Here is a 16,639-nt window from a genome sequence, read left to right as displayed (position 1 = left end):
TGCTGGATCTCTGGTTGGTTTCTCTAGGTGTCACCATAACAATGTGTAATAATGACTCCAGTAAAAACAGAAGTATGATGGTTACATAGATAACTGATTTAATCTCCTTAATAATATAATGTACTGGTTTAAGTTTAAGTAGGTCTAACTACAGAAATTTCAGAAACTATAGAAGTCATGAGAAGTTCCTAGTAAGTGTACTAATAAAATTAAGTTTTCTCTTTGAATCTTGTCTGGAATAAGGCTGCCAAAAAACCCCCAAACTCTCAAGCAAAGACTGCTTGCCTGATCTTATATATTTATATACCTGCAAATCTTTATTGGTTTAAAAGGTTCACCAATGAAATCTCAGATCTCCTTTGCCTATGATATGCATCACGTGAGCTTTTAAACCTCATTTGACACTATAGATGAGTGAATTCTCCATAGAAATTGCTAAACCACAATTTCTACCACCTACAAGTAAGGTGAATAAGTATCTCCGTATAAAAATCAGTTATTCACATAAATGTCATTCTTGACTCTGCAAGGCTAAAAGTCTCAGATTTTATTTTGACCAGAGTGGGAAAGCTTTCTTTTAGACTCCATAATGAGTATTTGTCCAGCCTGCATCTCTTTAACACAGACCTTTGAAGGATCCTAGGAGACCTCTGAGCATCTAGCTAGAGAAAGCAAGAGGCTTGATTGATCTGGACAAGTATTTAAACAATTTGCAGGGGAGTTAGGGGCAGGACTCATTCATATTTACTTCTACTTGCATGCAAGGACTTTTTCAAAAAGGAGGAATTCCAGTTCCTCTGGATGCATTATCTTCTATTCCACATATCATGGACCATTTTCAACTTTAGTATTCTCTAGTAAGTAAGGAGCCCTATCTCCACCTTACAGTGAGGATAAGAAATGAGTTGCTCATACTTCAGTGGGTTGTTTTAAAATGTTTTTAAAAACAAATAGAAGTTTTTAAACACACACATATTTTTTAATGATAGATAAATAGAGCAAAATTAGAGACTAAAATTAGCAACTTATGTGGCTGTATATAAATTGTGATGGTTTGACTCTGGCTAAATGCCAGGTATCCACCAAGTCGCTCTATCACTTCCCCCCCCCCCCTTCCCTTTGTTTTCTCAACAGGGTAAAGAGGGGAAAGAAGATAAACTAACCCTTGTGGGTGAAACAAAAGCAGTTTTAATATAAGCAAAGCAAAGCAAAAGTCCGCGCGCGGAAGCAAAAGCAAACAGATTTATTCTCTACTTCCCATGAAGAGGCGATGTCGGGCCTTCTCAGGAAGCAGGGCTCCAATACGCGTAGTAGTTGCCTCGGAGGACCAAGGGTGACCCCACCCCCTTCCTCCTTTCTCCCAGCTTTATACTGAGCAGACGTCATATGGTATGGAATATCCCTTTGGTCGGTTTGGGTCAGCTGTCCTGGCTGTGTCCCCTCCCAAGATCTTGCCCACCCCGTCCCACTGGGGAAAATATCAGAAAGAGCCTTGGTGCTGTGTAAGCACTGCTCAGCAGCAGCCACAACACCAGGGTGCTATCAACACCCTGCAGCTCCCAGCATAAACCACAGCACCGTGAGGGCTGCTATAGGGGAAAACCGATTCCAGTTCAGCCAGACCCAATACAGTCTCCACCCCTTATTCCATACCATTTACGTAATGCCCAGGTCCCACATAATACTCATTTATCTATTCCATAAGCTTTCTTCACTTCTTCAGATGTTCAGTGTCTTGGCTTCCATCTGTCAAGATAGATGCTCAGGACAGAATTATGCTTGACCGTTGGACTCCAGCACCGGCTAGGTTTGGGTCGTCGTTGCACGTGTCTGGTTCACTCTTCATCGTTCCTACTTCCTCCATCACTTCCTGCAACATACAACTCATCCCACAGATTACTTTCCCCCCAAGGTTAAATGTTCTTGAGGCACACACTGAGTAGTCCCATCCTCCCGCATTACCCACCAAGTACATCCAGGTCCCTGGGCAAAGACAATCCCACGAGTGGGCTTGCCTTTTCCCAAGGGAGGAGCAATCCACACTGCCTTCCCCAGCCACCTCCCTGTGTGTACTACAGGGACCTTATCTCCTCCCACAGTATGAAGGGGGTTTGTTTGGGCAGGCCCAGGACGGTTAACAGATCCTCTGGTATTAATTAGCCAAGTGGCTTCTGCTAAATTTATATCCCAATGCTTCCATCCCCCATTGTCCAATGCTCTCAACATAGTCTTCAACAGTCCATTATATCTTTCAATCTTTCCAGACGCTTGTGGGTAATAAGGGATGTGATACACCCACTCAATGCCGTGTTTCTTTGCCCAGGAGTTTATAAGATTATTTCGAAAATGGGTCCCGTTGTCTGACTCGATTCTTTCAGGAGTACCATGTCGCCATAAAATTTGCCTTTCAAGACCCAAGATGGTATTTCGGGCAGTGGCATGATTTACAGGGTATGTTTCTAGCCAACCCGTAGTTGCTTCTACCATGGTGAGTATGTAGCGCTTGCCTTGGCGTGTTCGTGGCAGTGGTCCAATATAGTCAATCTGCCAGGCCTCACCGTATTGAAAACTCAGCCATCGCCCTCTGTTCCAGGGAGACTTTACTCGTGTGGCTCGCTTGATTGCAGCACATGTTTCACATTCGTGAGTGACCTGTGAGATGGCCTCCATGGTCAGGTCCACCCCTCGATCACGAGCCCATCTGTACGTTGCATCTCTGCCAAGATGCCCTGATGTTTCATGGGCCCATCGAGCTACAAACAGCTCACCCTTACGCTCCCAGTCCAGGTCCAGCCGAGCTACTTCAATTTTGGCAGCTTTGTCTGCTTGCTCATTGTTTTGGTGTTCTTCAGTGGCACGCCTTTTGGGCACATGAGCATCTACATGACGCACCTTTAGAGCCACGTTTTCCACTCGGGCAGCGATGTCCTGCCACAATGCAGCAGCCCAGATGGGTTTACCTCTGCGCTGCCAATTGGTCTTCTTCCACTCCTGTAGCCACCCCCACAGGGCGTTAGCCACCATCCAGGAGTCCGTGTAGAGATATAATACTGGCCACTTTTCCCGTTCAGCAATCTTTAGGGCAAGTTGGATCGCTTTTACTTCTGCGAACTGACTTGACTCTCCTTCTCCTTCAGTGGCCTCAACGACTTGTCTTGTGGGACTCCACACAGCAGCTTTCCACTTCCGATGGCTTCCTACCACACGACAGGATCCATCAGTAAAGAGAGCATAACGCCTCTCATCTTCTGGTAACTCGTTATATGGCGGTGCCTCTTGGGCACGAGCCACCTCCTCAGGCCGCACTCCAAAATCTCTACCTTCTGGCCAGTCCATGATCTCTTCCAGGATCCCTGGATGGTTGGGTTTCCCCAGTCGAGCCCGTTGCGTGATTAACGCGACCCATTTACTCCAGGTAGCACTGGTTGCATGGTGGGTAGAAGGGATGTTTCCTTTGAACATCCAATGTAATACAGGCAGCCGTGGTGCCAAGAGGAGCTGTGCTTCTGTACCAACAACTTCTGAAGCAGCTCGAATCCCCTCATATGCTGCCAGTATCTCCTTTTCAGTCGGAGTGTAGTGGGCTTCTGATCCTCGATATCCCCGGCTCCAAAATCCTAATGGCCGACCTCGAGTTTCACCTGGTATCTTCTGCCAGAGGCTCCATGTGAGTCCGTGCTCCCCAGTTGATGTGTAAAGTATATTTTGCACAGCTGGTCCTGTCCGAACAGGCCCAAGAGCTACCGCTCGAGCTATCTCTTGTTTGATGTGCTCAAAGGCTTGTTGCTGCTCAGGACCCCACTGAAAATTGTTCTTCTTTCGGGTCACTTGATAGAGAGGGCTCACAAGCTGACTGTAACCTGGAATATGCATCCTCCAAAATCCCACAAGTCCTAGGAAAGCTTGTGTTTCCTTCTTGTTGGTCGGTGGAGACATAGTTGCTATCTTGTTGACAACATCCAATGGCACATGACGGCGTCCATCTTGCCATTTTATTCCCAAGAACTGAATTTCTCGTGCTGGTCCCTTGACCTTGCTTTTCTTTATGGCAAACCCAGCTCTCAGAAGAATCTCAATTACTCTTTGTCCTTTCTTGAACACTTCTTCTGCCTCATTGCCCCACACAATGATGTCATCAATGTATTGTAGATGTTCAGGGGCATCACCCTTTTCCAGTGCAGTTTGAATTAGTCCATGACAAATAGTGGGGCTGTGCTTCCACCCCTGGGGCAGTCGATTCCAGGTATACTGGACACCCCTCCACGTGAAAGCAAACTGTGGCCTGCACTCTTCTGCCAAAGGAATTGAAAAGAATGCATTGGCAATGTCAATTGTGGCGTACCACTTGGCTGCCTTTGACTCCAGTTCATACTGGAGCTCTAACATATCTGGTACAGCAGCACTCAGTGGTGGCGTCACTTCATTCAGGCCACGATAGTCTACTGTTAACCTCCACCCTCCGTCAGACTTTCGCACTGGCCATATTGGGCTATTAAAAGGCGAATGTGTCTTACTGATGACACCTTGGTTCTCCAGTTGACGAATCAATTCTTGGATGGGAGCCAGAGAGTCTCGGTTTGTACGATACTGCCGTCGGTGCACGGTCCTCATAGCAATTGGCACCTGTTGTTCTTCAACTTGCAACAGTCCCACAACAAAAGGATCTTCTGAGAGGCCAGGCAGATTAGACAACTGTTTTACCTTTTCTGTATTCACACTGGCCACACCAAAAGCCCATCGGTATCCTTTTGGGTCTTTGAAGTATCCCCTCTTGAGATAGTCAATGCCCAAGATGCAAGGGGCTTCTGGGCCAGTTACAATGGGATGTTTTTCCCACTTGTCCCCAGTCAAGCTAACCTCGGCCTCCAATACTGATAGTTCTTGACAGCCCCCTGTCACTCCTGAGATCCAGATAGGTTCTGCCCCTCTATAACTTGACGGCATTAGTGTACATTGTGCCCCGGTGTCAATTAAAGCCTGGTACTTCTGTGGATTTGATGTGCCAGGCCATCGAATCCACACTGTCCAATACACCCGATCATCCCTTTCCTCCTCCTGGCTGGAGGCAGGGGCCCTCTATTCCTGTTCTTGGTCAGAGTACTCACTGTCTGACTCTTGCCGTGCCAGGCCGGAGGTTCCTTCTTCAGGATCAAGGGAGGTGATCTCAGTCTTTCTGTATCTGGGAGATCGCTGGTTACTTCCTTGTGGTTTTACACCAGCTACATTAGCAACCTTCTTAGATGTCTTCTTGTTGGCAGGGGTCTTTCCTCGCAATTCATGTACACGTGCTTCCAACTTAAAGGTGGGTTGACCATCCCACTTCCTCATGTCCTCCCCCTGGTCGCGCAGGAAGAACCAGAGTTCGCCACGTGTCATGCGCCTTGGCTTTCCTTTCCCCCTGACTGGGACAGAAGAGAAATGATTTCTTGGGGAGCTCCTAACATCCAGGGCACTCGCCCGTAGAGATGAGGAGGTACCAAGACTCTCTTCAAAGTTCTGAAGCCAGGAAGAGACTGCCTCCACAGTTGGCGTACATCTTAGTCCTTCTCCTGCATCCATTTCTGGGTAGTACATTGCGGCCAAGCCGGCAGAATACGAGGATGGCGCACCTTTTATCACCTTCCTCCACATGGCCCGTGTGCATGGGACATCCTCTGGATTTTTAGGGGCTTCATCATTATCTGGATCACCATAGATGACTTCCATCACTGCTAATTCTCTCAGGTACTGGACACCTTCATCTGCAGTAGCCCACTTCCCTGGGGTGTGGTCCATAAGATCTTCCTTAAAAGGATACCTTGCTTTAACACTTGAAAGGAGCCGTCTCCACAGACTGCAAATTGCTGTCTCCTTTCCAATTCCCCTTTCAATTCCTCGATTTCTAGCAAGGGAACCCAGCTGTTGGGCTTCCTTACCTTCTAGCTGTTGAGCATCTGCCCCATTATCCCAGCATCGCAGCAGCCAGGCAGCGATCCGCTCACCCGGCTGGCGGCAGTAGTCTTTCCGCAGATCTCGCAGTTCTGATGACGTCAGGGACCGGGTAGTTTCTGCCTCCTGTTTCAGTTCTGTTATTCCCTCTTCTGATACCTTTGCTGAAGGACCAGCTTCTTCCTCCTCTTTCTCCTCCCTTATTAATCGAGGGTATGGGCCTGTTGTTCTCCTTGTCCATTGTTTCTTTTTTACTACTGGGGCAATCTCTGTTGTTGTTATTGTTTGAGTTCCCATGTCAACCACAGCCCTTTGAGAGTGCTGAACTGCAGCTCGGTAAGCACAGGCCAGGCCCCAGTAAAGTGCTAGAAGTTGTTGATTCTCATTGGGATAGGCAAGGCACCCCTCTATCAGGTGATGTGTCAATTTTGTGGGGTTGCTTGCCTGTTCAGGGGTGAGATCCCAGGCTACAGGAGGTGATAACCGTCCTAGGAATCTGCCCAACTCCTTCCACTCTCCCTGCCACCCAGGAACAGGCCGCCTCAGAGCACATTTTGGCACCGATTCACTCAAAATTTGCGTTCTCTTACACCAAGAGCATACCGAGCTCCACACAACCCACAACAGGCGAACAGCATTAATAAAGAGTATCAATGAACTAACATAAGGATGACTAAGTACCTCGGGAGCCTGCAAAATAAAACCACTCATGATGTTCCCGATTCCTTGCAGCATGTTCCCGAGCTTAACAAAATAAAGATAAGCAGCGCAATAAACAAGCCCGTGACCAGCACAAGAGCTTGTTGCTTAATAACTACTATAGCTACAGCACATTTAATATAAAACTGCCGTTGTTTTGCCCCACGTTGGGCGCCAGAATAGACTGTGATGGTTTGACTCTGGCTAAATGCCAGGTATCCACCAAGTCGCTCTATCACTTCCCCCCCCCCCCTTCCCTTTGTTTTCTCAACAGGGTAAAGAGGGGAAAGAAGATAAACTAACCCTTGTGGGTGAAACAAAAGCAGTTTTAATATAAGCAAAGCAAAGCAAAAGTCCGCGCGCGGAAGCAAAAGCAAACAGATTTATTCTCTACTTCCCATGAAGAGGCGATGTCGGGCCTTCTCAGGAAGCAGGGCTCCAATACGCGTAGTAGTTGCCTCGGAGGACCAAGGGTGACCCCACCCCCTTCCTCCTTTCTCCCAGCTTTATACTGAGCAGACGTCATATGGTATGGAATATCCCTTTGGTCGGTTTGGGTCAGCTGTCCTGGCTGTGTCCCCTCCCAAGATCTTGCCCACCCCGTCCCACTGGGGAAAATATCAGAAAGAGCCTTGGTGCTGTGTAAGCACTGCTCAGCAGCAGCCACAACACCAGGGTGCTATCAACACCCTGCAGCTCCCAGCATAAACCACAGCACCGTGAGGGCTGCTATAGGGGAAAACCGATTCCAGTTCAGCCAGACCCAATACATAAATATAAAAATATTGTGGCTTTGCAAAGATTTGTATGTTTAAATAATACCAGTCCATTTTTTTTTATTTCTTTTGAACTTTCAGCTGCCAAACTTTAAATCATAGAATCATAGAATGGTTTGTGTTGGAAGGCACATTAAAGATCATCTAGTTCCAGCCCCCCTGCCATGGGCAGGGACACCTTCCGCTGGATCAGGTTGCTCAAAGCCCCGTCCAACCTGGCCTTGAACACTGCCAGGGAGGGGGCAGCCACAGCTTCTCTGCACAACCTGTGCCAGTGCCTCACCACCCTCACACTAAAGAATTTCTTCCTGATATCTAATCCAAATAGATTCTCTTTCAGTTTAAAGCCACTACCCCTTGTCCTATCACTACATTCCCTTGTAAAAAGTTCCTCTCTGGCTTTCTTGTAGGCCCTCTTTAGTTACTGGAAGGCTGCTGTAAGGTGTTCCCAGAGCCTTCTTTTCGCCAGGCTGAACAACCCCAACCCTCTCAGCCTGTCCTCATAGGGTAGGTGCTTCAGCCCCTGATTGTCTTTGTGGCCCTTCTCTGGACCTGCACAAGCAGGTCCATGTCCTTCTTATGCTGGGGGCCTCAGAGCTGGACACAACACTCCAGGTAGGGTCTCACAAGAGCAAAGTAGAAAGGGAGAGACACATCCCTGGACCTGCTGGCCACAATTCTCTTGATGCAGCCCAGGATATGGTTGACTTTGTGAGCTGCAAGCACATGTTGCTGGGTCAAGCTGAGCTTCTCATAAACCAACACCCCCAAGTCTTTCTCTGCAGGGCTGCTCTCAATCCATTCATTGCCCAGCCTGTATTTGTTCATAGCATTGCTCTGACCTATGTGCAGGACCTTTCATTTGGCCTTGTTGAATTTCATGAGGTTTGCACAGGCCCACCTCTCAAGCCTGTCAAGGTCCCTCTGGATGGCATCCCTTCCCTCCAGCGTGTTGACTGCATTACACAGCTTGGTGACATCGGCAAACTTGCTGAAAGTGCATGCAATCTCTCTGTCCATGTCGTCAACAAAGATGCTAAACAGCACTGGTCCCAATTCCCAATACCACCCCTGAGGAACACCACTCATCACTGCTCCACTTGGATATCAAGCAAATGCCTAGAATGAATTAACTTTTTAAAGCCACTTTTGTGTTATCATAAAAGGAAACACAGTAGATCCTTTGCCTGTGAGATCCTTTGTGAATGAAGGGCAATATGAGAAAGGGCAGTTTGTTGCTACAAAAGGAAATGCAGAGTTTTCCTTATCACCAATTAATAGGATTGACTACAATGAAAATTATACTTGCTGCTAGTTCAGAGTGTGGAATATCATAGACTATTCTTCAGTCACTACACTTTCCAAGTACAATGACTCGAGGACACTTTCATGGCTTATTTTCATGACAGACAGGAAAAGAAATTGTTTGATTTGTTGAGTCCTCAAGAGTTATTTGAATCTGTCATGACACTCACAGCTTTCTCCACACCAAAGATAGGACTCCCTTAGCTGTCTTTCTGAAGAGCACTGTAAGAAGAGAATCTAGTGGCTTTGGTAATCTTCATAAACAGCTCTTAGGGCATGGTTGGTTTTTTTTGTTTTGTTTTGGTTTTTTTTCTGGTTAACTACCAGCATTTTCATGTACAACAAGGTAACACTTTTTTGAGGAAGACGAACAGTGATGAATAGCTCAAGTATTAGTTTTGAGCACACACTGTCTTCTTTTAGTATATGTATCTGTAAGGGATGAGAAAGAGCTACAGGACAGGATTGTGGCTGGACTGAGAGGTCTGACCAGCTGTGGAGAAGACCATTCCCCTATCACCAATATTATAGTCTTTCTTCTTGATGGGTTTGGTGCTCACTGGAAGGAAAAGGTTTTGTTTTTTTTCAGGCTCCTTTAGATACATGATAGCTTCCAAGCTATTAATTCTGGGAGAAGGGATGCCCTCTTTTCACATGATCTTAGAAATTTGGTTTTAGTTAAATGTAAAGTCAGCAATTATCAGCGCTAAATGCAGTTTGACACCAATGGTAAAATAGTGTTGAGCATGGGCAAAGACAGAGAAACTTAGTTTGTCGTAGCTTAGCCTAAGACCTGTGGTTCTTTGACTTAATGGCCTGCTGGAAAGGCTACCTATCTCCTGCAACTGGACAGCAATATAAGATCTTTTCTGCAATATAACCAGTTGTGTATGTGTGTGTATATATATATATATATATATATAGGTGTGCAGTATAATAAATCTGGCAATGGGTGTTGCACTTCTGGACTTTATGATGTCGGTATGCTTCAGATAACCTGCATACTTTTTACTTCTGCAGCATGTATCCTGCAACATGCTGTCTGACTTGATCTGAGAAGCACACATGAGAAGACCAATACAGTCTTTTCCAGGCTTCTCCAATGATGAAGTTTGGACCAGGCAGATTTTTCTGTTGGAGGTACCATACTCAGAACTGGTATCACATTGAGGAAGCAATTTCCTGGGAGTCAGGGAACTCAAAACTGTCTTGGAGCCACTGCCAGAACAGCCCTGTACACCATTCCCTCTTCCACAAATTACTTTTGGAAAAGAGGGCTGCTGAAACTAAGTGTACAGGTCATATGAATTATCCCAACAGGCTAGAAATGGCCCATGAGCCAGAAGCCAAATCTTTTTGAACTGTGTCTTTGTAATGCAGAAGGAGGTACTTATTTTCAGCTTTGGCCACGGGAAGATGAGTGGACTAAGAGGAAGACTTCATCTACTGTGTGATCCCTGCTTTGTGTTTCATGGTGCAGTCAGTCCTGTTTCCTTATTGGAAGCAGCTGCCTGCTGCTTTAAAATCCATGCATGCATCTGTAATTCATTTGCCTGTCTCTGTCAACTGAGTATTATGTTATATATAGCACTGCACTCTTATCAGCTAAATTGAGGAAATCTAAGTGTGTTTTTACTAGGCAGGCTATCTAATTTGCAAGTACAAACTTTAGGATACTGAAATGTTATGAAGATTACATTGTCTATGCTGAGGGGGCAGCGTTAAGGTTATATGTCAGATTTGCCTATGTGTTTGTATGTTTTATCAAGTTTGTTTGTTCAAATTTAATGTAAATCTTTTTAAAATGTTTTATTTTGCAGTAATTCATGTAGCATACCTTTTGCTTTAAAGCAAGAAAACCAGGCTCTCACACTTAACCCATTTTACAACAATTTTTGCCTGGTGACAAAAAACACCAAGAAAGAAACAAGAAGGTGGTATATACACTATGAGAGTCTAAAAGTAATTTCTTTAAGTGTAAAGCATTCAACATCTTTGGTGAAATGAAAAAGTCTTATCCATTAAATAAATTTCAGCACTAACCAAAAGAAAAACCTCTTTTCTCTAGGCATGTTATTATGACTGTGTATGCCACAATTTAAGTTATTTTTTTCTTGTTTGATTGTAGTTCAGATGTGCTTTGTAGTCAGAAATATAGGGAGACTGTGGGAAAAAAAAAATGATGATGATATCTGGATGAAAGATTGCAATGCAGTTTCTCTGAGGTTTTTTGTTTGGTTCTGTCATGTGCTATATCTGCTAGATGGCAAACATATTATCCTCCCAGTCAGTTGATTGCAGTTGGAGGTATTTTAGTTTTCTCACTGAATGTTACCCAGCTTTAAAGAGTCCAGGTGGGGATATTTTGGTCAATCAGTGATTTTCTTAATGAAAAAAAGAAAATGAGAGCTTATCTGGAGATCCAAAAGCATAGGGTGGTTTTCAAGCAAAGGGTTAAAACTACTTTTCACAACTAATAAAATTTCAAATGCACACTGTGTATTTTTGTGGGAGGGGGTTACAGAAAGGGAATCCTCAATACCAATTGGCTAGTCTCTATCAGCTGCAGTTGAGCTCAAGCTGCTGCTGAAGAGCAGTATTGATCTGAAGGGTAAATGTGTAGAGAACCACAGAGAGGGATTCAGTCGTTTCTGAGAAGGGAGCGAACCTCTTCCAGTAAGAAAGTGGTTTCTACCTGTCTTGCCTGCCTGTGAGATCCTTTGTGAATGAAGGGGAACACGAGAAAGGGCAGTTTGTTGCTACAGTGATCCAGAGAAAGAGGTATTGCTGCTGTGCATGCTGCTGCTGCTGATCTTGCTGGTGCTGCTGCAGCTTCATGTAGCAGGTAAGGCTGCTTTTTCTGGGGAGGGGAGGAGGAGAAATTGGGATTGCACCGCGGAGGCTGGGGCCGTCGTGTGGGGGGGACCCTGAAACGCTGCACAAAAGGACGCTGGTTCCACGGAGGAGCCGCAGGGGCACACGCGAGAAATCTGGCCGCGTGGATTAGCAGCCTGTATTGCCTGCTTATCCCGGTTTGGAATCGCAAAACTTCCCTAAGTTCTAAACAAAGTGTGCAAGTCCGCAGTGCCTAAAGGAAGAGGGGGCAGTGAAGGGAGAGGAATGAGCTGCACCGTTCCCTTCCCTCTTTGCAGGCGTCCAGCCCTCCACCAGGTCGGGCAGTGGCTCTGAAACACATAGGTATGGGTGCAAGTAATTTGGTGGTGATGTGTAAGATCAGTGCTGATAAAAAAGAAAATACATCGTGCCAAATTGGAGACTTATTTCAGTTGAAAGGGAAAATAAATAAGTGATGGTGTGAAACTTGTGAGACTGAAAATGTATTTGACATATTTTATGTCTTTTTTTTTTTTTTTTTCCCCCCTTTCTTCTTTTTTTAAGCACTCAAGTCTTTTGTGTGTGTGTGTGTGAGGGAAAGGGGGGGGGGGGGGGAATTTCTGCAGCATTGACCTTTAAAGTGATAAGGTTCAATTAAAAGAAAGAAGGTAAGGAATGGGAATTCGACTTGAGGCAACTTTGAAAGCATCTGAACAGCCTCCTCCCTTAAAAAAAAAAAACACCCCCCCCAAAAAGCACAAAAACAGGCACTGCAGAAATAATTTAATGGTGAGAAACAAAATTTAGCACTGACATACAGATTTTCAAATGCGAGACGTGATTTATTATTGTAATGTTTCCAATTGATCTTCTACAAATTAGTCATGTGATTAGCAATAGAACATACATAATCTTCATGCAAACATTTTAATGGTGAGTTTAGTCCTCAGTTATAAATCATGTTGCAAGTGTGGCTATAAGAGAGATGTGTGAAGGTACTTATCTTGATAAATATTTTGCATAGTTTTTTTAATGTAAATGACTTTCTGGCTTTGTTATTTCAATTTGAAATATTTAGTCTAGATTAAGAAGGATACATGTTTCTTGTATTTTAATGATTCCTTTCAAAGCACACTATGGTCATGATAGACTTTGTGATAATTTCTGTGTGTATTGAGTGACATTTAACTATTTTTTTCTGTATCTGCAAATATCTATGTAGAGGTAAATAGGAAGGCAGGCTATTTTATTACCGGATAGCATCAATGAACAGTTGAGGTTACTGGCATTTTTTCCTTATTTTGAAGTTCAAAAAAGCCTAACAATTCAGGAATACTATGTAGGTCTTATAATGTACCTTTTGCTGTGTATATGATTGCATTTCAGATACAAAATAAATCAGGATTAAAACGTTTCCATGAAACCATGCTTTTAGGAAATTCACAGATTGGTGAGGATGTCTTTATTTCAGTGCTCTGAATATCTTGTTAGACCTTTCATTGATCACAGCACGTTTTTAAGAGGTTTCAAGGCTTCTTACAAAATATTTCCCCAGATCTGAAAGCCAGATGGTTACATTGCAGAAGTCTTAAGCAGTTAATTGCTGAACTGATTTGAGTGCTCCAGAACATATTAGCACGCAGACCAAACGCTTCCGACTCTGATGAAACTAGTTACCTAATGTTGCTCTTTGCTGAGGTTGGGGTCCCTGTTAGAGATGGTAGGGAAAACAGACTCTCTTTTGGGGAACCAAGAAACAAAATGCTCTAGTTTGAAATTGCTTTCTTAAAAAGTAATTTATTAGTTTTTCTTACGTTTATCACAGTTATGCCATTTTTCCTGAAGATTACTTTATTTGGATTAATTTGCTGCCACCCATTCCCTCCCCAACTGTTCTGAATGTCAGGTATTTGTTAACCTACAGTGTTGAATGGTATACTAGATAGAGATAGTACGATCTCTCCCATAATTTCCTTTCTATTCACAATACATAGACAGGATTCCCTTGAAACCTTTGATACTTTGTATTTATTTTTTTCCCAAATATTCAAGAAGAAATAGTACTTCAGTTGCAGTGACATACAATATAGAATAGAGAACAGAATGGCAAATATAAATGTTTTGGTTGTCTTGCTATATGCAGTTTCTCATTTTGCAGCCATCAGTTGGAGTTTTGTTCTTCTGAAGAAAAAGATGACTAGTAATCAGTATTCGGAAGGGAAGCAAATGCTTATTTTGCCTCCTTTCAACTTTAAATAACCCATTAGTTCAATCGTACTGCTTGAGATGATTTAAAAATTTTGTAGGCTAGCAAATTCCTAAATTGCTCTTCCTTAAGTAATTTTTAGGCTGACAGCTTTTCTACTATTCAAATTATTTTAAATACTTTTCTGTATAAGAATGTTTTAGAGATTATTGACACCTGTGTAATATGAAAATTGTGTGATGTTTCTGTCTTTATTGCTTTTATCTGGATATTACTATCACACTGTTAAAGGTATGGTTAGAAATGCTTTATAAAAGGTTAAGAAGTTGTGTTTAAGTAAATGATTATCACAGAATTAGAGAAGTGGGTATGTTATATGTAACTGTGCAAAACATCATTATCAGATTTTTCAAATATTCGTATAATCATCCAGAGCTCAGGTAAATTCTTTAATGTGCTCATAGGATCTATTAGTCCCATATTAACCTTTCTAAATTATTCAGATGTGCACATGCAATGTAAAGTGTTAGAGTAAAACAGAGAGGATAAAGTCAGGGTAAAAACTGGCACAGTTTTCATGTAATGAAACACATAGGCAAGTGAGTGGATGCACAGACTTGTATCTTCTGTACATACAGCCACAGAAGTACGTGCAGCGTTCTCATTGGTAGAGAGTGGGGCTTTTCTTATCATACACTCTACTACAAAACTGATTCATCACTCATAGTTTCCTATGTGTTAACTGACTCTGAAAATAAAAGAACAAAGGTTATTTGGAACACATTTTTCTCATTAGGCATAACTGATCATGAATATCCACTTTCTTGAGGAGCGTATATAAAAAGAATTTCTGCTCATATGTCACTCTGAAGATGACAGTGTCTGCCCAGAGGGAAATCATACCTTTTTCTCTTGAATATATTGTTTATGCTTTTAAAGATCATATGATAGTACATATAATCTTTACATCTGTATTCTTATTTTCTAGATATAATTATGTGAAACTGTTACCAAAAAAAGAAACGTAATATGTTTTAAGTTTGGATATATTTACTTTAAGCTGTATCTTGGTCATGTATTCTACTTCTGATTCTAACATTATATATCAACTTTTATGTAACAGTATTAAAAGCTTTGCCTCTATTTATACTTTAATATCATACAACATAGTTAATAGTATAGATGTGAGTATATTGTGAAGTCTTTGTACAACTACAGCTTGCATTTTGATTGTTACCACAGTTGTCCAATTCAGTCATGAGGTTCTGAAAAATAATCACTTATATGCATTTCTATTAAACAATTCTATTTCCTTCTTTTTGGAATACCAAATTGTTTTCTGAATATTTTTCGTAATATTGACCAACAGGGATATGTGTGTGCGTGTGTATGTACTGAACTATAAACTATAAATAAAAAAGCAAAGATAAAAAAAATTGTTGAATAACTCCTGCAGAACTGTCATCATCTTGTGAAAGTCTGGAAAGGAAACATGGTCAGTTATATTTTAGTGTAAATACCTGAAGAAACTTCTACATGATCTAAATTATATTGTTCTAAACAATAAAATAGCAGCATATTGAAAAAATATCAGTATAACAACCACATTTTAATCTCATTTCCACATTGTCATTCATTTCTGACAGCTGATGTGTGAACCTGTAAAATAAAGAATGTTAATAAGAAGAGGCAGGTGAGAAACACAGAGCAAGAACAAATTAATGCAGATTCCATAGTGTCTTTGATTTTTTTTCTTAATTTAACCATGGCGTTTCTATTAATGTGTTAAGAGAAGAAACTGTAATACCTCTGCATTTATCTGCTTCGCTTCAAATCATATGTATTTACCTTAAGCATCAGTATATTGGTTGGTTTCCAGGCTATTCATTTGCAAAGCACTTTGAGGGATCTTGAATGTGAAAATTGTTATATGAAGCCAATTACTATTCTGCTTTTAAATGACTCATAAAAATGCCTCCACTTAAAGCATTTGTATGTATACACATTTGGGTGTGTTTATACATACCCTTTAAATGGAGACATTTTTATGAGACATTTCTGAAAGGTGTACAGAAGTTGAGTTTCTATAGCACTTATCGAGTTTTAAGGTATCACAAAGAAATGAATCATGGTGCATGGTGGCAACAGACTTAATAGACAAATGCTACTAAGAAGGGATGTTGTCTGAAGTGTTATGTTTTATAACACTATGTCATGAAAAAGATGTGATTTTTCCTTTTTCTTAAGCAACTGACTGTTCACTAAAGGGACTGGAATATAACATTTTATATGAAAGATGGCCCCTCCTTTTTTCCACTCTAGATTTTGCTTTCCTAAAAGTCTTTGATGGGCAGAGAGGGCTAGGCTCTGCTGTGGTACATTAATTTGTCTCAGTATATTCACTCCTATGGCCTACAGTTAGGAGTTGTATGATATTTATAACTGTTCATGTCATAGTAGTGGAAGTAATGTTGGGGTGTATTTTCACAGGTTCATTATTTTGCATTGTGATGCTGTCAGATTCCACAGACTTAACTCGATGGCATATTTTTAAAGTTAAAAACTAGGGTAAAGGATTACAGATTCCATCATCCCTTGTTAATACAAGTTGCTCTTCAGAGACCTCAATTTGAGAAAGCTGGTTAAGTCTGTCCTCTGTTTAGGGTGTCACTTAAGAGTGCCTAATAATAAGAGAGAATTTCCGTATTATACCAGCATAGTTTTAAGAAGCTCTCTGCTAAAGAAAGTAGCCTTTTTTTCCTGAAACATACTACAAGATATTAATCATCTCTCATTGCTGAAGAGCCTACGTTGTTACCGAATAAAACAGGGGTAAAATATACTGTCTTGGGTACTTTGTTTTATTGCATCCTCTTTCCTAATTTCATTG

The 16,639-nt window shown here is 42.3% G+C and overlaps 1 protein-coding gene across 1 annotated transcript in view; it reads left to right on the top strand.

The window, feature by feature from the left end:
- The first annotated feature begins 11,448 nt into the window (after nucleotides 1–11,448).
- Nucleotides 11,449–16,639, top strand: part of CDH12 (cadherin 12) — a 583,296-nt gene continuing 578,105 nt past the window's right edge. The window contains exon 1 of the mRNA XM_074897855.1: nucleotides 11,449–11,553. The gene's annotated coding sequence lies outside the window, so the exon portion shown is untranslated. The remainder of the gene's footprint in view (nucleotides 11,554–16,639) is intronic.

Source organism: Athene noctua, chromosome 2 (genome assembly GCF_965140245.1).
Source record: "Athene noctua chromosome 2, bAthNoc1.hap1.1, whole genome shotgun sequence".
Classification (NCBI taxonomy): Eukaryota; Metazoa; Chordata; class Aves; order Strigiformes; family Strigidae; genus Athene; species Athene noctua.
Note: the sequence above shows the minus strand (reverse complement) of the source record. Positions and strands in the feature narration are given on the sequence as shown.